At 43.7% G+C, this 22,550-nt stretch overlaps 1 pseudogene across 1 annotated transcript; it reads left to right on the forward strand.

The window, feature by feature from the left end:
* The first annotated feature begins 697 nt into the window (after positions 1 to 697).
* On the forward strand, positions 698 to 1,744 carry LOC311516246 (C-C chemokine receptor type 8 pseudogene; annotated as a pseudogene). The gene has a single exon. The product of its transcript is annotated as a C-C chemokine receptor type 8 pseudogene (transcript).
* Positions 1,745 to 22,550: the final 20,806 nt, after the last annotated feature.

A 22,550-nucleotide genomic window follows, 5' to 3' on the forward strand; every position in this document is an offset into this window, starting at 1 on the left:
CAAATGTTTTACGAATTAGAAAAAAAAATCTCTCTAAATCGATTGCTTTTCATAGTTTTTGCTGATATGTCAGGTCCTCCTTAAAGGGCAGGCGTACAGCACATTCTGCAAATCTGACTCCCTTTAAGTTGTCTCAGGTTGAAGTATCCAAAAACTAATCACCCAAAAATCACTAGTCAGAGTTTGTCCAATCAGAAGTCAGACCTTTATGAGGCTATATATCTTCTCAGTAAAATGCTCTTTATTATAATACTTGGAGACCTGGATTCCACTATGCTTAGGGCAGGCCTCCACACAATGTTTGTACCAGTATAACTACGTCAGAGGTGCATTTTTTTTTAAAACCAATAGAGTTATTCTGATCTAACCCCTAGTGTGTTTGTTGCTGTGATACTAGTGTAAAGGTGCATATTCTACTGATACAGCTTATTTCCCTTCTCGTACGGGAGTAAGCTATACCAGCATAACGGCATTAATACTGAGTTCGGGGGAGGTTCGCACGGCTTTATCTAACCAGTTTAGTTAAAACGGCATAATTTTGTGTTTAGACAAGCCTTTACACTGATTAATACCTTATTCCTCAAGCAGCCAGATTGATTTCATTCAGCATGAGTAACAATGGCAAAATGCAGTCTTCTGCAACCCTTCCATACCCATAATCAAGTAATTATCTCTTTTTTGTGCACAGGTCTTAAAGATGACTGTTACAAGCCCTTTCCAAAACACCACAGAATATAACTATGTGTATGATGAAGGTACCTCTCCTTGCAGTGAGGGCAATGGTTTCAGCAGGTTTAAATCACTGTTTCTTCCAATAGTTTACTGCCTGGTGTTTGTCTTCTGCTTAATGGGAAATGCCTTGGTCATATGTGTACTCTTGACTAGGAAGAAAGTCACCACTATGACTGACGTGTGTTTGCTCAACCTTGCCATCTCTGACCTGCTCTTTGTTGTCCCCCTCCCATTTCAAGCTCACTATGCTTCAGAAGAATGGATTTTTGGAAATGCAGTGTGTAAAATAATGGCTGGCATTTATTACATAGGCTTTTACAGTAGCATTTTCTTTATAACCCTCATGAGCATAGACAGGTACATAGCAATCGTTCATGCTGTCTATGCTATGAGAGTTCGGACAGCCACTTGTGGCATAATTACAAGCTTACTCCTGTGGATGACGGCTGGTTTGGCTGCCCTACCAAATATGGCGTTTACCCAAGAAGTGGAAATTGAACAGTCTCTCAAGTGCGTCCCCAAATATCTTCCAGGCAAAGAGACCTGGCGATTTTTCACTCAGTTTGAAGTCAACATCTTGGGCCTTTTGATCCCGCTCAGCATCCTCATTTACTGCTACTCCCACATCCTGAAAAAACTGCAGAGCTGCAAAAACCAGAACAAGATCAAAGCCATCAAGCTGATTTTCATCATCGTGGTCATCTTCTTCCTTTTCTGGGCTCCCTTCAACATTGTGCTTTTTCTAGACTCTCTGCAGAACTTGCACATCATCAACGACTGCAAGACGAGCCAAAGGCTAGCGCTGGCCCTGCAGTTGACCGAATCAATCTCCTTCATCCACTGCTGCCTGAACCCGGTGATCTATGCTTTTGCTGGCGAGATGTTTAAAGCTCACCTTAAAAAAATATTCCAAACCTGCATCCGTCGCATTTCTAGTAGCAATTCAGCCAATCATTCTCACTCCTTGCCCACTCAACTGTTAGGCTATTCTGATAATGACCGAGTTCTGTGAAAGCTTTCCCACTCCCTGCCCAGGCATACATTCTACCTGCGTTCATCTAAATACAGCGGTTGCCCTGAAAAGCTTACGAGCATTGACTTAGCCCAGGGGTCTACCTCCGCTGTTTATTTTTTAGGGACAGAGGAAAGTTGGTCCTGGATTCTGACTTCCACTCCTTCAAAAATTGCAGCAATTCCTCCAAACCCATGCTGTGAAAAAATCCATCTACCCACATGCAGAGATCCTATCTAGAAACTCACACATGAGCAGAACATGCCATCACCAACATGATCTGACACCTTTGTGGACAGTGGAAACCGGCAGTGAATGAAGAGGACATAGAATTGCTGGACTCTTCATGTCAATGTTTCCATAATACTATGCGTTGCCTATGCTCAGTGTCTCTTCTTCCTCATAGTATTTTTCTGTTTTAAATGTGTATTTTTCTTGAATAAAACAAAATGGCATCTTTGTATAACTGGCTTCCTGACGGTTTCCATAGTTTAAAAATCTGGGGAAAGTTTACGTATACAAGCATTAAAACATAAACTGGGCTGGAGGGAGGGGACATCTATTGAGTTCTGACTTAATTTTAAATGTGTGTGATGGCTTTTTAAAAGGTTTCCTAGCAAAAAATTCCCTCCTGATTGACTGCTTTCTTTCTTGATGAGAATTTTTCAGTGTAGTCATTGTGTAATAATTTTCAGAGACTACAGTTAAGCAATAGAGAGAGACTGCTATTTAGCTTAGACGTCAAATGAATCATTGCACATTTCACTGGATGGCTGTGCACGCAAATCAGTTACAGTTTTTAAATGTATGGCCTGACTCACCCTTCAGTTACTCCAGTTTGACACAGATGTAACTCTCAGTTTCAATGCCATTATGGCTGCATAACTCTGAAGTAAGACAGGATTGAATCTTGTAAGGAAACCTCTGAGGGCAGAATTTTTTCTTATATGTTTAGTTTGGTGCATAACCTTTCTAAATGTAGAGGGCTCTGCTGCCCTGTGCTATTGGCCCAATCCAACACTCACTTTGAAGTCAGGGGGAGTCTTCCCCATGACTTTGATGGGCACTGGATTAGACCTTATGAGTCCTGTATATCCCCCCACACCCTGTAGAAGTAGCCTGGCAATATATGTTATGATAATTCTTGAAGACAAGCTAAATTGAAGTATGATGCACTGGAATCTTACATCAAAATAAGACCTCTCATATTCCCTTCTAGGCAAGTCTTTTCTCAAAACTCCAATAATAATTCAAGGAAAGAAAACTACATTTATGTTCATTTAAGGTTGCTGTAAGCAAATTTTTAAAGAACAATACAATGCTTTAAAATCTAGAAAATATACAGGTGAGGAATTGTCAAATAATTGACTGTGTCAAGAAATAGTCCAATCTTTTTCAGCAACTCTACCTTTCATTTTTAAAATATCATTACAATTACTGTAATGTTGCTAATTAATTACCCGAAATATATTTCTAACTTTAATTCTGACTTCTTGTTGTCATTTCCCATGTCTCTAAAAAGAGTAGAAATATACTGTGATTTAATTACAGTACTTCCATTTCTCCAAATACTTTACATAGTTAGAAATTGTGAAGCACTCCATTTACATATTCGTATTTTTCACTCTGTTCTCCATGTTTAGTCAGAGTTAAGGTTGGAAATGTATACTGTATATGCTCCTCAGATGGACAACATCTCTCATGATACCCTGCAATCATATGATTCCCATGATGTATGGCCTCCCTCACCAAGAAGAGAGACGATGGTATTTCATAAAAGATATGGTCCAAATCGGGATTCCAGGCTAACGATGAAAATGAAGCAGCCGAACTACAAACCCATGAGGCACCATAGCACCATTTCAGAATCAAACCATTTTAGGTTTTGAACAAAATAATATGGTTTCAAATTTTTCTTCAAAAACTTGAAGTTTTCCATGGAAAGTTGGGATAAAAATGAATTTTTCTTCATTTTTGTCAAAGTTTTCTTATGGGTGAAAAAAACATCAATACATTTTCTGACCAGCTGTTCTGGAGACACTTCCCCGCAGGGTTACACAAGTATTTATTATTCAGCTGTACAGTGCTGGTGATCCAGTATCCAGGTTTCTCTCTCTGGCTGTGGGAGAGGTATGTGGCTTGTAGTTGTTACAGGTAACCCAAACAGGCTTAGTCACAATGAAAGGCAGTGTGGTGCAGTGGCTAAGACATGGCAGAAAGCTGGGTTCTGTGCCTACAGTGACCTTGTAATGAGCTCTTTGTTCCAAAAATAGCTGTGGTGGAGGGTGTCTGGAAGATCTTCTGTAACTATTTTCTAGATAAGGGTTCATAGCCTTACTCAAAAACAAGGGTAGCGAATGGCCCAGGAATTTAAAACAACACTTATAGGTGAGATGTGAACGGCCAGTCTTTTCTCTGGTAGCTCCGAGAGAATTCTTCGGCACAACAGAGGTATTTGAGAAGAGTCTCTCTCAGATTTATAGCGCCCCTGGATGTAGTGAGTAACAACATTCTCATCGTAGCACATTTTTCTTTATACCATCAATCTGAAATTGGGCATCTTCAGCCTGGCAAACAAATTTGCTGGTACCACTTTAAAAAGTACCTTTTTCTAAAGCTATGCACTTTGTTATGGGAACAACGCGACATGAAATTTTTGACCATAGCTGAAATCTTATCTTTCTGCTAGGTGAGCGCAAAGAAAAGACACTCCCGGGGGAAATAAGTTGCCCACTACCTATTTTTCAGCAGCTTCTTATGAACTTTCCAGAACTTCACATTGCACAAAAAATACACCAAATAATCTGTAATTAGCCAAAGATTATAATCACACTTTCATTTTACTAGAACACATGCAAAGACTCCAGATATTCTCCATTCTTTCCACTATCAAAATGAAATTCTTTAATGGAACCTTAATCATGCTGCACCATAATACTCAATTGGATTTTTCTCAGTGTTAGTCTTGGAGTTTCTCCAGGGACAAAGCGAGGGCCAAGCTGTCTGATCTGTTACTGAAATAGTGGGTGTGCATAATGGAGAGCAGAATTTGTCCTGGTAGATACACAGAATCCTGAACACAGAAGGTAAGGAATGTTTTCTAGTCTCAGTACAGTGGTTCACTTCAGGGCTGCTGTGTTTGAAGCTATAGTATTTAAGAATCCAGAGGCAAGGTAATAAAAAAAAAGACGTCATTAAGTGTGAAGGAACAAAAATGGACACCGTGTAGAATCAAGCACATGGGTTTATTACACACAGTGCTGGCAGAGTGTCACTTTCCTTATTAGGTTCAGAGACACTGCCAAGCAATTGATTACAATAGATTATATAGATTATTCGTGGGCAGAGGGAAGTGACAGGGTGGGAGGTCCCGAGCCCCTGGATAGGTTCTAGCAGCAAGACAAGATAAGTACAATAAGCCAATAGTCTAAAAGATTACATAATGGCTCCGCCCAAGGTTTCAGGTTAGCATACAACATACTGTTAGTGTTTTTCCTCAAATAATGTAAAAAGTGTATAATTATAAAATATATAATGTTGAATTCTGAGTTGGGGTCCATAGGAATGAGGCAGCTTTTCTGGTTGTCCAACAGGTACATTCCTGGAGGTTAAAGCAAAAAGACATTGAAAAGTACATGGCAATAGAAATTGTTTTCAGGATGCCCCATTGTGTTTCTACAAGATAACGTTGGCTTTTAGGAGGGGAGGGAAATGCATCTGTGAAAGGGAAGATGTCAGGCTGGTATGTGGGGAGGGCATTTATTATCTTCTTCCTGCACAAAGGAGTGGACATGGGGCCCCTCTCAATACTTTGGTATGCCTGTAACTTCTGATAGAGGCACCAATTACTGCTCCCCATCTGGAGTTTTGCTGACTATGCTCATCTAGTAAGAAGCAAGGTTGTCTCTTGTTTATTCAGCTTCTCTTAGCCAAAATTGTTCTTTGTTAGCTAGGGCCCCCTGGCCTCAAACCAGGCTTTGGACTTTGGGCCTATGTGAAAAGTTGCTGACAGAGCCTGTGGTCAGGATTTTACATACACAGTAAATGGATCCTGGCCCTTCAAAGTGCTTACTTCAACTGCACATGCAAGGGAATCTGGGACTTCTGCTCAGCAAACTTCAACTAGATATAGAGTAGTACACTCAAGCAATGAATCACAATTTAAGGTCAACAACGTTCATTAACTGAGGATTCCCCAAGGGCAGGGGATATTTTCCAGGAACACTGAATCTGACAAAATAATCTTTTTTATGGGTGTTGAATACACCAGGCTTGAACAGCATTGACAAGACAAGGGCAGAAAAAGTTTCATCCCAATTTCAGGTTCTTACAAGTCTGCAGCTAAGGAAAACAAGACCTGCACAGAATGAGGGTGCTGAGGCCATTGCGGCATGTGGTTAATTCAGGCTCCTCTTCCTGCTTTTTTTCTTTTATTGTGTTGAGCTTCTTTACCACGCTGTGGTCAATTCTGTGTAATAATGAATTCTTTATACCTACTGAAGACTGCACCTTGCAAATGAGCATGTCAACGCACTTGCCAAACATTAATTAGCAAAATCTCACAAGACCCTCGGGAAGAGGAGAAATAGATCCATTTTACTGATGAATAAACTGACTTGCTCCAGGTCACAGAGAATGTATGACTACAGGAGGGAAGGGGAGAATACAAGCAGCCATTCCCCCTAGATTGCACTGACCACCGGAGTTGACAAGGCAGGCAGGAAAAATATATTGCATTCTCTCGTTCACCTGCACTTTTAGCAGTGGTCAGTGGCGGAGGTGGGACTTAAACTCAGAAGTCTGCAGTTCCAGCCCTCTCTGCTAACCAGTAGATCACATTCTCACAGAGACACTTCAGCCACCAGTCAGATACATTCAGCATATGAAAAGGAATTCAAACTGTCAGCTCCAAAAGAAAAACGTCATTTCTATCCGGTACATGAAAAGAAATAGTTCCAGTAGCTCACACAACGAACTGAACTGCTAAGGCAGAAATGTTGCCCGCTACCCTCTTAGCTTTAGAAATTCCCTAGTCCTCCCCAAGTGTTTTTCCAAGCCATTTTTTTCCTGCTTCGTTGTTTTAATTCTTCCTGGACCAGCCTGCATTAACTTGGTTGGCTGTTGCACCTCTCAGGAAACATTTATATTTCTCTTCAATTCTGCTTCTCGTTTTTGTACATTTCACTTTCTTTTTCTTGATATTTCTGTGCTTCACTTCATGCTCAGAGTCTGACTGTCTTTGTTTCAGATTTAGCTACAGTAAGGAGCATAAGGACCTTTAAGAAAAGAGAGGTGTTTCATTAACGGACTATGAAAATGCAAACATACCAGTTGTGAAGGATTGCTGACCCCTTTGAGCAGTGGAGGGAAAGGGAACAAAAGAGGACTGGCCCCACATCGGCCTCTTTTTTGTGAAATGCCCACTCTCCAGTGTTCACTGAAGGAGTTAGTTCCTGGGATATGGGGCCAAGATTTTCAGGAGAGAAAAGAGTTGTGACTCCTTTGAAGTTGCAAACAGCTCAGTGACCTTTCTCTAGTAGAACACCTCATGTGATGTATTTACAGTGTTCCTTTCCACCACTTTTATAGAGTGCACAGCTTCTGAGGCACTCACACAAGCAAGAGACACCTCCCACTCTTTTACCTCCCCTTTTGTGCTTTCTTCCTGTAGAGCAGTTTTTAAACTAAGGACCAGGGCCACCCCTAGGTGGGTGCGGGGCCCAGGACATAGGCAAGGAGCAGGGCCATCCCTACCTATACGCAAAGTAAGCAGCTGTGTAGGGCACCAGAAAATTTGGGGCATCAAATTTCCTGGTACTCTACGCAGCTGCGTGTTGGTCCAGCCCCTGCTCAGCCTCTTCCCCATGGCCCCCGCTCCTGCTCCACCCCAGCCCTGTCTCTTCCCACCCCTGCTCCACCCCAGCCCCGCCCCCACTTCACCCCTTCCCCAAAGCCCCTGCCCCTGCTCTGCCCCGCCCCAGCCCCACCCCCACTCCAGCCAGCCCTTCCCCTGAGGACTGCAGCTGGGGTCGGGCTCCCAGCACTCACTGGCGCCGGTAAGTAGAGTGACCCAGCCCCAGCCTGCTCTGCTACCCTGGCTCCCAGCCATGCAAGTGCTGGAGGGCGGCTCCCCCCTGCCCCCTAACTTAAGCCAAGTTGCCCCAATTTCCCGTACCCTAGGGACAGCTCTGCCAAGGGCTGGGGGAAAGCCGACAGGTGCGGAGGAGCATGTGGTTCAGACAGAGACATCCCTTTGGGGAGGATCTATAATGGAGATTCTCTATGGCCTAGTACGGAGGAGAGGATGGAAGATGATAAAATACAGGTAGAAACAGTCAATTGAAAAAAACATCCCATTCAATTACATCACATAATGGCAGACAGCTAAAAAGTGATAATTTTTAAGTGCTTATATATAAATGCTAGAAGTCTAAATGATAAGATGGGTGAACTAGATTGCCTCATATTAAATGAGGATATTGATATAATAGGCATCACAGAAAGCAGGGGGAATGAGGATAATCAATGGGACACAGTAATACAGGGTACAAAATATATCGGAAGAACAGAAAAGGTTGAGCTACATGTGAAAGAAAGCGTAGAATCAAATAGAGTAAAAATCTTACGTGAACCAAACTGTACCATAGAATCTCTATGGAGAGTAATTCCATGCTTCCATAATAAGAATATAGCAGTAGGCATATACTACTGGCCACCTGAGCATGATGGTGATAGTGACCGTGGAATGCTCAGGGAGATTAGAGAGGCTATAAAAATAAAAAACTCAGTAATAATGGGGGATTTCAACTATCCCCATATTGACTGGGTACATGTCACCTCAGGACGGGATGCAGAGATAAAATTTCTTGACACGTTAAATGACTGCTTCTTGGATCAACTAGTCCTGGAGGAGAGGCAATTCTTGATTTAGTCCTAAGTGGAGCACAGGATCTGGTCTAAAAGGTGAATATAGCTGAACCGCTTGGTAATAGTGACCATAATGTAATTAAATTTAACATCTCTGTGGTGGGGAAAACACTACAGCAGCCCAGCCCACCATGGTATCATTTAATTTCAGAAACAGGAACACAAAAATGAAGAATTTAGTTAAACAGAAATTAAAAGGTACAGTGCCAAAAGTGAAATCCCTGCAAGCTGCATGGAAACTTTTTAAAGACACCATAATAGAGGCTCAACTTAAATGTATACCCCAAATTAAAACACATAGTAAGAGAACCAAAAAGTGCCATCGTGATGAAATAACAAAGTAAAAGAAGCAGTGAGAGGCAAAAAGCCATTCTTTAAAAAGTGGAAGTTAAATTCTAGTGGCAAAAATAGAAAGGAGCATAAACTCTGCAAGTGAAGTGTAAAAATATAATTAGGAAGGCCAAAAAAAGCATTTGAAGAACAGCTAGCCAAAGACTTGAAAAATAATAGCAAAAAAGATTGTAAGTACATCAGAAGCAGGAAGCCTTCTAAACAACCAGTGGGGCCACTGCACTATCAAAATGCTAAAGGAGCACTCAAGGACGCTAAGGCCATTGTGGAGAAACTAAATGATTTCTTTGTATCAGTCTTCATGGCTGAAGGAGTTGAGTTCCTGCTAAGCTATGCGGCCATGCAGCAGGGTATCAAGGGTCATGTAGGTGGGTGGAGGAACTGCCGCAGCTGGGGACAGGTGCTTCTCCCCCAGTCCCAGTCCTGGAGCTGCCCCAGCAGCTCCTCTACCCACCTACATGGCCCCATGGCAGCCGTGGGGCAGCCTGAACCCCAAACCCCTCATCCCCAGCCCCACCCCCAGCCAAAGCCCTCACCCCGCCACACACCCAACCCTCTGCCCCAGCCCTAAGCCTCTTCCCGCACTCCAAACCCCTCAGCCCCACACCCACCTCACGTCACCTCCATATTGGTGCACATAACAAAATTCATTCCGCACATGGACGTAAAAAATTAGAGGGAACATTGTGAGGGAAATTCCCAAACCTGAGCCATTCTTTTTGGGTGACAAATCTCAGGAACTGTCCCAGATCGAGAATTCATTAGAAGAGGTATTGAAACAAATTGATAAATTAAACAGTAGTAAGTCACCAGGACCAGATGGGATTCACTCAAGAGTTCTGAAGGAACTCAAATGTGAAACTACTAACTGTGGTTTGTAACCTATCATTTAAATCAGCTTCTGTACCAAATGACTGGAGGATAGCTAATGTGCCACCAATTTTTTAAAAGGGCTCCAGAGGTGATCCCGGCAATTACAGACCAGTAAGCCTGATGTCAGTACCAGGCAAACTGGTTGAAACTAGAGGAAAGAACAGAATTTGTCAGACACATAAATGAACATAATTTATTGGGGAAGAGTCAACATGGTTTTTACAAGGGAAATCATGCCTCACCAATCTACTAGAATTCTTTGAGGGAGTCAACAAGCATGTGGACAAGGGGGATCCAGTGGATATAGTGTACTTAGATTTTCAGAAAGCCTTTGAAAGGGTCCCTCACCAAAGGCTCTTAAGCAAAATAAGGTGTCATGGGATAAGAGGGAAGGTCCTCTCATGGATCAGTAACTGGTTAAAAGATAGGAAACAAAGGTTAGGAATAAATGGTCAGTTTTCAGAATGGAGAGAGGTAAACGGTGGTGTCCCCCAGAGGTCTGCACTGGGACCAGTCCTAGTCAACATTTTCATAAATGATCTGAAAAAAGGGGTAAACAGGGAGGTGGCAAAATTTGCAGATGATACAAGTGTAAGCAGTGTCAGGATGAGCTCCACCCTGACATCTGGTGGTGAGGTGTGGCAAGTTGTGGAAAAGAACTTCAGGGGCCGATCTCATTTGCATAGGCACACCCACCACGCCTAGAATGAGACCATAGCTGCCCAAATGGTCACTTTGGCTGCTGTGGGATCCCCAGTGTCTCTGTTATTGGGGCAGGAAGAATAAATTGTTATTACCCTGATTATGGGAACTGTGCTTGGAACTGTACGTGGCCTTTTGTTATGATGGAGGGATTCACCATCAACTAAGTAGCACTCGCTAGGCAAGGGTCATGGGTTCCAAAACTGTGTGAATGGAAAGAGGCTGGGGACAAGTATTAATACTTGGTGGCATGGGCCCCTTGGTGAGGGCCTTACATGCTAATTGCACTTCCTCCTCTCTCCACTGTGGAATATCAGAGCTAATTTTGATTTCATTAGAAGTCTAGTTATAGGCTGCTGAGCTTACTTTGGGCTGACAGTGCACCAGCACTGGGGCTCCCCTATTATAAGCTGAATTCACCTAAGAGCTGAAATCACTGAGTGTTGTGTTAAGTAGCGGGGGAGCCTGAAGATATATTGTGGAGCAGTTTGACGCGGCGCCGTGTGTGGATGGCAGGAGCTGCTTGTGGGCTGTGGAGCTGAGTGAAGGAGTTCGTGGGGCGGCTGGCGGAGCGGAGCGGAGCGCAGCTGAGCGAAGGAGTTCGTGGGGCGGCTGGCGGAGCGGAGCGCAGCTGAGCGAAGGAGTTCGTGGGACGGCTGGCGGAGCGCAGCTGAGCGAAGGAGTTTTTGGGGCAGCTGGCGGAGTGGAGCGCCGCTATGGAGCTATGGGGCGGTCAGCTTCAGATCACGTAAGGTGCCTCTTACCCCTGTCCCATTTCCACCCAGGTCGGGAGGTAAAGCTCCGCAGATAAACTTTCAAACTCTGGGGCTGCCCTGACCAGGGACAGAGACTTTTGGGGCATTGGACTTTTGGGACTTTGGGTGATTTGGGGTTGCTGGACTCAAGAACCAAAGGGAAAAGGGCGTGCCCCAATTTGCCTGGGGTGGGGGTTTTTTTTGCTCATGGGTTGTGTTATGAATCCTGTTGGTGGTGTTTCCCCAACATAATGCCACATTGTTTCTCTCTGTTATTAAAAGACTTTTGCTACACTCAGACTATGTGCTTGCGAGAGGGGAAGTATTGCCTCTTGGAGGCGCCCAGCGGGGGTGGTATATATTGGTCCCAGGTCACTGGGTGGGGGCTCAAGCCGGTTTGCATTGTGTTATTGGAATGGAACCCCTAGATATTGAACCCGGCCCTTGTTGCTGCCAACTCTGACGGGCAGAAGGGTTACACAGATAGTTAAGTCCCAAGCAGACTGCGAAGAGCTACACAAGGATCTCGCAAAACTGGGTGACTGGGTAACAAAATGGCAGATGAAATTCAATGTTGATAAATGCAAAGTAATGCACATTGGAAAACATACTCCCAACTATACATATAAAATGATGGGGTTTAAATTAGCTGTTACCACTCAAGAAGGAGATCTTGGAGTCATTGTGGATAGTTCTCTGAAAATATCCACTCAGTGTGCAGTGGCAGGCAAAAAAAGCAAACAGAAGGTTGGGAATCATTAAAACAGGGATAGATAATCAGACAGAAAATATCATATTGCTGCTATATAAATCCATGGTACGCCCACATCTTGAATACTGTGTGCAGATATGGTCGCCTCGTCTCATAAAAGATATAATGGCATTGGAAAAGGTTCAGAAAAGGGAGGGATACGATAGAGGTCTATAAAGTCATGACTGGTGTGGAGAAAGTAAATAAGGAAGTGCTATTTACTCCTTCTCATAATACAAGAACTAGGGGTTGTTAGGATATAGATATTCATGCCTGTCTGTAAAGGCCTATACTCTAAGAATTTAGGTGTATTCTTATCACTTGGCTAGTGATAGAGGTATAAAAGAAAGAATCAAAACCACTGTCTGCCAGTGTAAGGGCCTTCTCTTACTGTGACAGTTTGTGGCCCTGTGCTTAGGCTCAGGCCTTTGGCTAAGCAGCAGAGGCAGCCATAAGCTAGGAAGCGAACGGTCACATCCTCACATTCCAAACTAGTCACATTGAAATAAGGTGCTATTGGGCTGTTAGGCACTATCAGGACAGGATTGTATTCCTATCACCTCCAGAGAAAGGGAAGTGCCTAGAAAATGTAAAAGGAAACTTAGTTTGATAGCATCCTGTCTGGCAAGAACTCACTTATCAATAGCTGGGATGTGAAATCCTCACTTCTGTATTGTTTTGTCATTATAGTTCCCACTTTGCTGTTGTTTGTCTGTATAATCTCTGTCTGGTTCTGTGATTGTTCCTGTCTGCTGTATAATTAATTTTGCTGGGTGTAAACTAATTGAGGTGGTGGGATATAATTGGTTAAAATGATTGGTTAAGGTATAGCTAAGCAGAACTCAAGTTTTACTATATAATCTGTAGTCAATGAGGAAGTGACTGGGTGTGGGTGGGGGTGGGGGTGGGCATGTGGGTGTGTGAGATGGGAACAGGGAATGGGGGTAAGAACATTGGAATCATGTTTTGCTAAAGGGGGAAATGGGAACAGGGAATGGGAGTAAGGAAGTTGGAATCATGTTTGGCTAAGGGTAGGAATGGGAACAGGGACACAGGTGTAAGGCTCTGTGGTATCAGAGCTGGGAAGGAGGATACTAAGGAAGGAAACTGGAATCATGCTTGCTGGAAGTTCACCCCAATAAACATCGAATTGTTTGCACCTTTGGACTTCGGGTATTGTTGCTCTCTGTTCATGCGAGAAGGACCAGGGAAGTAAGTGGGTGAAGGAATAAGCCCTCTAACAGGGGTCACCAAATGAAATTAATAGGCAGCAGGTTTAGAACAAACAAAAGGAAGTATTTCTTCACACAATGCAGAGTCAACCTGTGGAACTCTTTGCCAGAGGATGTTGTGAAAGCCAAGACTGTAACACTGTAACAGGGTTAAAAAAAAGAACTAGATAAATTCATGGAGCATAGGTCCATCAGTGGCTATTAGCCAGGATGGACAGGGATGGTGTCCCTAGCCACTGTTTGCCAGAAGCTGGGAATGGGTGACAGGGGATGGATCATGTGATGATTGCCTGTTCTGTTCATTCCCTTTGGGGCACCTGGCATTGGCTGCTGTCGGAAGACAGGGTACTGGGCTAGATGGACCTTTGATCTGACCCAGTATGGCCGATCTTATGCCTTTTGTACCCTCTGGGCTAATGAGTTAATTAGCCTTTTAACTCTCTCCTGCCCATCCCAGTCCATCAACTGCGTGCAATTCCCACATTCAGGTGTGTTCCAGGGCAGCTAACTGGAGTTGCAGTAGTCAGAGTGCTGTGTTGCGCAGCACTGTGTCACAAATGGGTTTGGGTGCCTCTGTTTTGTCCCAAAAGCAAGGGGCTGAATTTTCAGAAAGAGGGTGCACAGCACTCGCTGAATTCATGCCCCTTTACAGATGTCTCAGACTAGCATTTTCCCTCTCCCCCACCAAAACCCCCTCACTAGTCATGTTTGAAAATCTTGGCTTAGAGAAATAGGGCCAGAGCCTCCAGTGACAAATCAGCCTCAGAGCCAGCCTAACCAGCCACATAAAGATTCCCCCTGTGTAGCATGACCCTCAAGTGGGGTGTGGAGAACTGCCATAGTAACTCCCATCCCAACCCCTTCCCAGCTGCTTGTGCAGGGGATTGCATGCAGAATACAGCTCCACACAGGCCTTGAGGCTCTAATTCACTCCAGGAACCAGCCAGGCAGCCCCAGGACTGGGGAGTTGAGGAGAGGTTGAGGCAATCCTTTGCATTCCCCACCTCCTGCTTAACTATAGCTTAGCATCTGGCTGGGATCTCCAATGGATTAACACACACGCACACTTAGTTCTTTGTTCCCTTTATAAATAGGTGTCTGTCCCTTGTCTGGCTGCAAAAAGGGAGAATACAAGCAGCCTTTCCCCCTCACGTGCACTGACCACCAGAATGGACAGGACATGCAATGGAAAATATGCTGCACCCTCCCAGACGTGCACATTCAGCAGAGCTGTCAGCAGCACTGTGCCTCCTCATGAAAGGCACAACTTGAGTCTTCATGTTATAGGCAAGTGGGGGGGGGGGTATTGTTTTTTGTTTGTTTGTTTGTTTAATGCTATTGCTGATTGTAGCTGACAAGTGCAGGAGCTAGGAAGATCCTAACAGAGCTGAAAAGATGTTGCCCCTCTCTGCACTCAGATATCTAGAATTGCCAACAGCCCTCCAGTGTTTTCCGCAAGCATAAAATTCACCTAAGAACAAAACAAGAGGTGTCTCAAAGGCCACTTCATGATTTTGTAATGCCCATGACACAAGAAAGCCTGTCAAAGAATTTCGGACCTCATCATTAGATTTGATGTTATTACAGAATTGCTGGTATCAATTAAATTTCATTGGCTGAGATGTTGTCATTTCAAAGTACCACCACAGAAGGGCTCAGCTAATGTTTGCCCTCACTCTAGTTTACTATCACTTTCGTTTCCTAACTCTGCTTGTAGTAATGCAAGTGAGTTTGCTTGTGCCCAACATGTATGGTCCAATCCTGCACAATTGAAGTCAATGGGAATTTTGTCATTATTTTCAGTGGGAGCAGGAGCAGGGAGCCAGTGCTGAGTAGCTCAGGCTCTCTCGTAATCAGATCCTGCACCACTGAAGACAATTAAAGTTTTGGCCTGGAAGACAGGATTGGGCCCGCTGTTCTTGAATTCTCTGTTCAGCCTGCTAGAGTCTGAACAGAGTGTTTCTTATTAGTAGTACTTCTTATAATTAGTGACACTTCCCAAACTAGCACTAAGTTGTATCTGAATCAGTGTGAACTTTCCATCCTTTGATCTTCATTTACCATTTTTCATAATACTTCATTTTTATTTTCCATGTTCCTCTGCACTTCTGCATTCTGACTGGGATCACGTTATCACAAGCCTGTTCATATTCCAGCCCAAGAACTTCAGGTAAGATACAGAGAAACAATTTAGCTGGTGTGTGCTCAACCAAACTGAAAAAGGTTCAGACCTTTTTGCAGGGATAATTATAAAACTGCAGAGCAGAGCAAAGGTGATGAATGGGGGAACAAGGTTCTAGCCCCTTATCTCTCAATTGACTGGTGAAGCACTATTCTGCTTACTAGATGCAGCTGATGGACTCTGAAAAGTTTCACTCTACTCTGTCAGTGCCAAGTTGACAATTTTTACTATATCACTCAGAAGTTACTACTTTTTTCATCTCCCATTCAGCATCAGAACTGCCCCAGAAATCTTCCAAAGAAAAATAAACAAGACACTGCAAGGCCTGGAAATGTATGAAGATGACATTTTCATTTCTGGGAAGTCAAAGGAAGAACATAACAAAAGTTTAAAACAGGTTTTTAAGTAGGTGTCACAGGATAAACCGGTCCTGTAAGAGGTTTGGGGGGTCAGCTGCACTTGTGTAGGGTTTGGCTCCCTTCCCCAGGTAGAGGCAATGCGTGAAGCCATTTGACAAGGATTTGGGTGACTAGGAGCCAGGCTTGCTAGAAAAGGAAATTCCAAAGAAGGAAGGGAACAACCAGATTAGAGGTTTCCTTCTACAGTCCCAGGAAGGAGGGCTGTGCATCCCAGCCCTAACAATGAAAGGCTTGAGCCCAGAGGATGTGCTGAAGATGAGGTAGAAGAAAAACAGCCCCCTCCACCCCAAAAGGAAGGAAGGAAGGGCAGAAGACTGGTTTGCTTTGTGTTTACTTGGAATGATTAGATACCCCAGAAGGGTATCTAAATATTTTAAATTTAATTCTGGATGGTCAAGAGAACCAACCCGTGTTAGGAGAAAAAGAGGCAGAAGACCAGCCTGAAGACAGAATAAGTTAGTTCCCGTTAGAGCAGCACTGGTCAAATTCTCAGTTGAAACTCCCCCTTCATTCCCACAATGGAAACAACTGGGATTTTGACAAAAGGCAAGTGTTTGAGGAAGACTTCTGATTTCCTGCAACGTTTTCCATTTTATAAGGAAACCAAAGTGTTTTCCGTTTTGACAAAATGTTGAAGTTTTCTCCTAACACATCATTTTCAGCCAGCTCTATTTCAAAGGCAGTTGAGGATGCTGGACTAAAATTAAAGAGAAATGTAGGTTAAAAAAAACCCAACTATATTTCTTAGAGCATGTAATTGATGAAGAGGGGTGAGAGCACATCCAGCAATACTCAATCCCTACAGTAGTATCAGAAAATGCAATTCTTCAATATGATGGAGTTTTGGAACAAATTCATACCCAATTTATTCTCAAAAAAGCCAGTTCTTTATGAACATCTTCAAACTAGTTTGTGGGGGGCTAAGAAACCACAAGATTGTGCTTTTTGAGGATCTAAAGAAGGTATTCATCACATCACCAGTACTGGTGTTTTATGCTTCCAAGTCAAAAGCAGTGCCAACAGCTATGGTTGCAGTTGAGCACTACTCCAGGTAACAGAAATGATTGGAAGCCAAAGCCCCATTGTCCCAGACAGCTTTCAGACATTAAGACCAAGTATGCTCAAGTAGTTAGAATGTGGAAAATGTATAGATGTACATGAGGCCCACAAGGTATGAAGAAGGACTCTGTATAAGCTTGAAAGCTTGTCTCTTTCACCAACTGAAGTTGGTCCAATAAAAGATATGACCTTATCCATCTTGCTCTCTAATGAGGCCACAACACATTTGCAGGTTCTTGATGATGTCAAGGACAGACTACAAGTCACTCATACCATTTAGAGAGTCCAGAACCAGGTGCCAGAGATTTCTCATGATTGAGCCTTAAAGCCATTAAAGCATATGCATCAGAAAAGTCCTTAGTGGTGGTCTCTGAAGAGTCCCTCAGATTCTCTAGACGCTCAGGATCATACAGAACACACCTAGCTGCCTGACAGTGTATACTGCCTGTCCAGGGCCTGGGCCAACAAGCCTAGGGTTTGGGGCTGGGAGGAAAGGGTTAATGGGCAGGGACCAGAAATAGAGCCCATTAGCCTCCCAGAAAACCATCCAGGAACATGTGAAATAGGAAGAAGAGGAGATCAGTTGTTGACTCTCCAACCACTTCTAGCAGCCAAAAAGCCACACAGTGGAATCCAGCTGCCTGTAGAGGATCCTCCTGAACCAATGAGACTTACTGTTTAACTCCAAGGTCCGAAATCCACATGCCTCATCTCAATAGGGGGAGAGTTTTGGGACTGAGTCTGGGTAAACCCTAAAGAGTATCTTTTCCTCCCTGATTTGTCAGGTCTTTTCCTGTTTTGAAGGACTGCTTGCCCACAGTACCATTTTGAGAGGTTTGCCAGCCTCACCACAAAAGTGAAAACTGATTAAAATGGCCACTAGTGCGGATCCACAACTGCTAACTGTATATGAATGTATAAGACAGGATTAGCCCAGTTTTCCTGTATCTCCACAGCCCTTTACAGTGTGACATAGAGAAAAGGATGCATGTTGTTGGATAGAGGCCGAGAGTGAGCCTGAATGGCAGTGTGATGAACCAGCACAGGGCAGAACCTAGAACACAAAGTGGAATCATGAGTCTCTAGATGTGAAGAGAAGGGACGTGTCTCTCTGGTAGTTGCTGACTAGTTTTAAACTTGTAGAAATTTTACTTTTCCCTAAACTCACAAATCAACAAGCTACAGAATAGTTAAATTTGTGTTCTCTTATATAGGCATTCAGGAGAAATAGTCAACTGGTCACAATTTACCAGGTCTACATTGCAAGCTTTCGAGAATCTGGACGATTTCTGACATACTGTTCCCAGGCCCCACCGCCCACAAAGGCATAGTTTGGTGGAGATAATTAATGGTTAACAAAGATCCCAGGATAGCTCTGCTGAACTACAGGGTATAAGCCACACCAGCCACTGGTATAAGCCTATTTGTTTATAGCTGGCTGTTTCTGTCCACCTCTTTTTTCTGTGAAGTTACCACATTTCCCTTTTGCTTACTCACCAGTGTCGTTAAGTAATTTGCTCAGAATTGAATCTGGGTGTACATTTTTGTGATCTGAGGAATGTTTCTGAAGAAATCCTCCAGCCTATTTGTTTCCTTGAAACCAGAACGGAAAAAACAGTATCAAACCTAAAATCACACAGGCCCTGTCCTCAAAGGGATTAATCCACCTAAATATCTTTGAGGATCTGGGCCACAGTATTTGGGATCCCTTCGTCCCGCAAAGCACAGCCTCTAGTGTGCGGATCCCCAACTGCCTGAATTCATTTGAGTACCAATCTGCTCCTTGGGTTGTCTATGCTGAACTGGCGCAGCAATCTGAAGGTCAGTTTTCCTGCACTTAACTCTCTCAGGCCTCATGGCAGCTCTGGATTTCCTTCCTCCTTAGCAACTGTTGGTCCTTCTTTTCCCCAGTCAGAAGTCAAAGCCCCTACAAGTGTTGCAAGCTGGGATCCCACCTTGCATTCTATGCATTGACCAAAGTCCTCCATTGCAGCCATTGCACCCTGTTCTTCAAGTTGAAGAATACAGCTATAGGCACCGGTTCAGTGTTCTAGAGCCCAGCTCCTTGAAGGAATTTAGGCTCCTAACTCCCATTGAAATCAACAGGAGTTAGACACCTAAGTACATTTGAGGATCTGGGATAAGGTGCCTATCCTATAAATTAAAATGCCCCATAATACAATACAAACCTGATGATGAATATGACCACCTCAGCCTGTTCTCTCCTCAATCTGAGAAAAAACGGAATTATGACTTAGGCTATGTGTAGACTAGAAGGTATTGCTGGCATATCTATGCCAGCATAACCATGCCAGGATAGCTCCCTAGTGTAGCAGCAGCATACACCAACAAAAAGAGTTTCTGTTGCTGTCGGAGCACAATCTCCCAGAATCACACATCATGTCAACAGAACCATTCTTCCACTGCTGTAGTAAATCCACCTCTCCAAGCATGAGAAGACGGAAGAATTCTTCTGTCAGCTAGTGGTGTCTACACCATGCTTAGGTTGGCTTAATTACACTGCACAGGGCACGGTATTTTTCACAGCCCACAGCGATGTAGTTAAGCCAATATAACTTTGTAGCATAGACCAGTCCTATGCCTGCACTGCAATGCAGTGCTGACTACAGGGATGTGAACTGCAACGTACACCAAAGTGTTACAGTGTAGCTGCTCTGTGTGAATGCTGCTGGCCCAGATGAAAAGACTCGTGGTTCATGTTAACGTAACTCTGAACCTTTTCATTCTTGCCAGCAGTGTCCACATGGGGCAGTTACAGCTCAACACTCTAAGAAACTAGTGAGCTCCAGCTGCTCACAAGTTCTGTCAATTAATCCTTGTCTTCTCCAGACTGGGGCCTCATTGCTTTCTCATTTGGCCAAACTTCTCAGTGTTATGGGCCCCAACAGATAATACCCATAGGTGACATACCAGGGTCTAGTCCTGTGGTGGGCTGTGTCACCCCTGCCCTGCAGCCTGGGGTGCCTTACAATTCCTTGCCAAAGTAGCTCCCACCTGGGCCACACACAAACCATCTTCCAGCATGCAAGCCACCCCTTGAGTGTCTCTGTGTAACTGCAGCCTGCCAGCACACTTGAGTTACACTCTGACTCTTACCAGCCTTAGTTATAGCGCAGGGTGACCGCAACACATCTCCAGTCCCAGATTTCCTCCAGAAATGTATGTTCTATACTGCCCAGCCCTTTCCTAGAAAGTCCAAATGTTTTACATATGTTGTTCCTTTAAGAGAATAATATGCCATCTGATTGTCTCAAATAGCTATTCAAACACTTCAATTTAAACACACTGGATAAGATAAAACAGTACAACAATTTATTAACTGCAAAGAGATAGATTTTAAGTGAGTACAAGTAATGAGGCATAAGTCAGAAATGGTTAGAAGAAAAGAGAAGATAGAATGCTTACTAATGCCTAACAACAAATTACATCTTCAAGCAAAGTTTCTCACCACATGCTTTCAGAAGTCTTATTGACCAAACTATGGGTCAGGACCCATTCCCCAGAGTAGAACGAATGCTTCCTTTTCTCTTCAGGAGCAGTGATTGTGATGGATAGGGAGAGAGAGACAGGTCCATTGGGGTGTTTGTCCCTCCTTTATAGTTTCAGTCCCCTTCTTAAAAAATATTTCCAGGTGGGCACTAGAAGACAAAGTTGAAATGGAAGGATGTTCCCTGCTGTTTTTTTCAGCTGTTTGAACTTCCTTTGTCTTCCCATCCTGCTTGATGACTCTGTTTACTGCTTAAATGCAAATTAAGCAGAGTACACATTCCTTTGTTTAGGACAGATCAGTGTGACAACTTCTGTTTGGGCAGGGCTGTGGGATTTGGAACATGTGTTAATAATATCATACAGGAAAATCTTATAACTTTACATACTATATTGCTACACATATTTTACCAGGACAATACTGACCAGCAAATAATGAGTTTTCAAATGATACCTTACAAGACATGCCTTGTATAAAATTACTACAATAGCATGGAGGGTTTGAACACGGGTATATTCTGTCACACCATATCATCATAGAGTTCAACACTTTGTTAATTACCCTCTCTATGTTTTTACACTGATATAAAATATTTCAAAATCAATCACTTTATCAGTTAGCAAGTTTCCTGATTGATTCTGCATGCTATGCCTGTCCACAAAAAAGAGTTTTAGGCCCAGATCCCCAAAGATATTTAGGCACTCAATGAGAGAGTTAGGAGCTTATGTAACTTTGAGAACTAGGGCCTTTGGCCTTTGTCTACACTGCTGTAAAAGACCTCTGGCATGGCCACAGCTGGCCCAACTCAGTTGACATGGGCTCATGGGGATCACAGAATCATAGAATTATAGAATATCAGGGTTGAAGGAGACCTCAGGAGGTCATCCAGTCCAACCCCCTGCTCAAAGCAGGACCAATCCCCAACTAAATCATCCCAGCCAGGGCTTTGTCAAGCCTGACCTTAAAAGCCCCTAAGGAAGGAGATTCCACCACCTCCCTAGGTAACCCATTCCAGTGATTCACCACCCTCCTAGTGAAAATGTTTTTCTTAATATCCAACCTAAACCTCCCCACTGCAACTTGAGAACATTACTTCTTGTTCTGTCATCTGGTACCACTGAGAACAGTCTAGATCCATCCTCTTTGGAACCCCCTCCCAGGTAGTCGAAAGCAGCTATCAAATCCCCCTTCATTCTTCTCTTCTGCAGACTAAATAATCCCCGTTCCTTCAGCCTCTCCTCCCATCTCTTGGGGTCTCGGAGCCCAGGCTCCAGTCTGAGCCTGAATGTCTACACTTCAATTTTTAGCCCCAGAGCCAGAGTTAGCTGACCTGGGCTCTGAGACTCAGTGCTACAGGGTATTTTTAATTGCAATACAGTCATACCCTTTGTGTCTAACACTTTATTATAATAAAGTAACTCTAGCCTCAATCCCAAATTGTACCCAGTTCCATGAGGCTTATTTGGGGACCGGAAACTGTCTGTAGCGCTTCAATCCCAGGGCTGAATGGAGCCAGCAGTCTCAGGGCTGTTCAGAACTCTGACTGCTGGCCCTGGTCCTTAACGAAACATCTGCACTGCAGCTGGGAACGAGCTTCCCAGCCCAGGTGGATAGACGCATGCTAGTGGAGCTTGAGTTACTGTGCTAAAAACAGCAATGTGGACATTCCAGCTCAGGCTGGAGCTCAGGCTTTGAAGTCTAGAGAGTTGGGCAGGCTTGAGAACCTGAGCTTCTGCCTGAGACAGAGTGCCCAAAGTGTTATTTTTAGCTCACTAGTTTCAGCCCCATTAGTGCAAGTCTGTCTACCCACCCTGAGAGACTCGCTCCCAGCTGCAATGTAGACAAACTCTGAGGGACCACCCAGCAGCGGACTTTTAACAAAGTTCTCTTTTTTTAAAAAAAGAGAAAACTAAGTATAAACTTGTTACAGTAGAAAACTTTAAAACTTTGTTTACAATAAACCTCTTTAAAACAAAGTATTTTCACCTCAGAAATACTGTTTAGCCTTAAAATGATGAAGTTCTCTAAAGCAGACCATTGTTTCTTC

This window comes from Lepidochelys olivacea (genome assembly GCF_965140295.1).
Source record: "Lepidochelys olivacea isolate rLepOli2 genome assembly, chromosome: 2".
Classification (NCBI taxonomy): domain Eukaryota; kingdom Metazoa; phylum Chordata; order Testudines; family Cheloniidae; genus Lepidochelys; species Lepidochelys olivacea.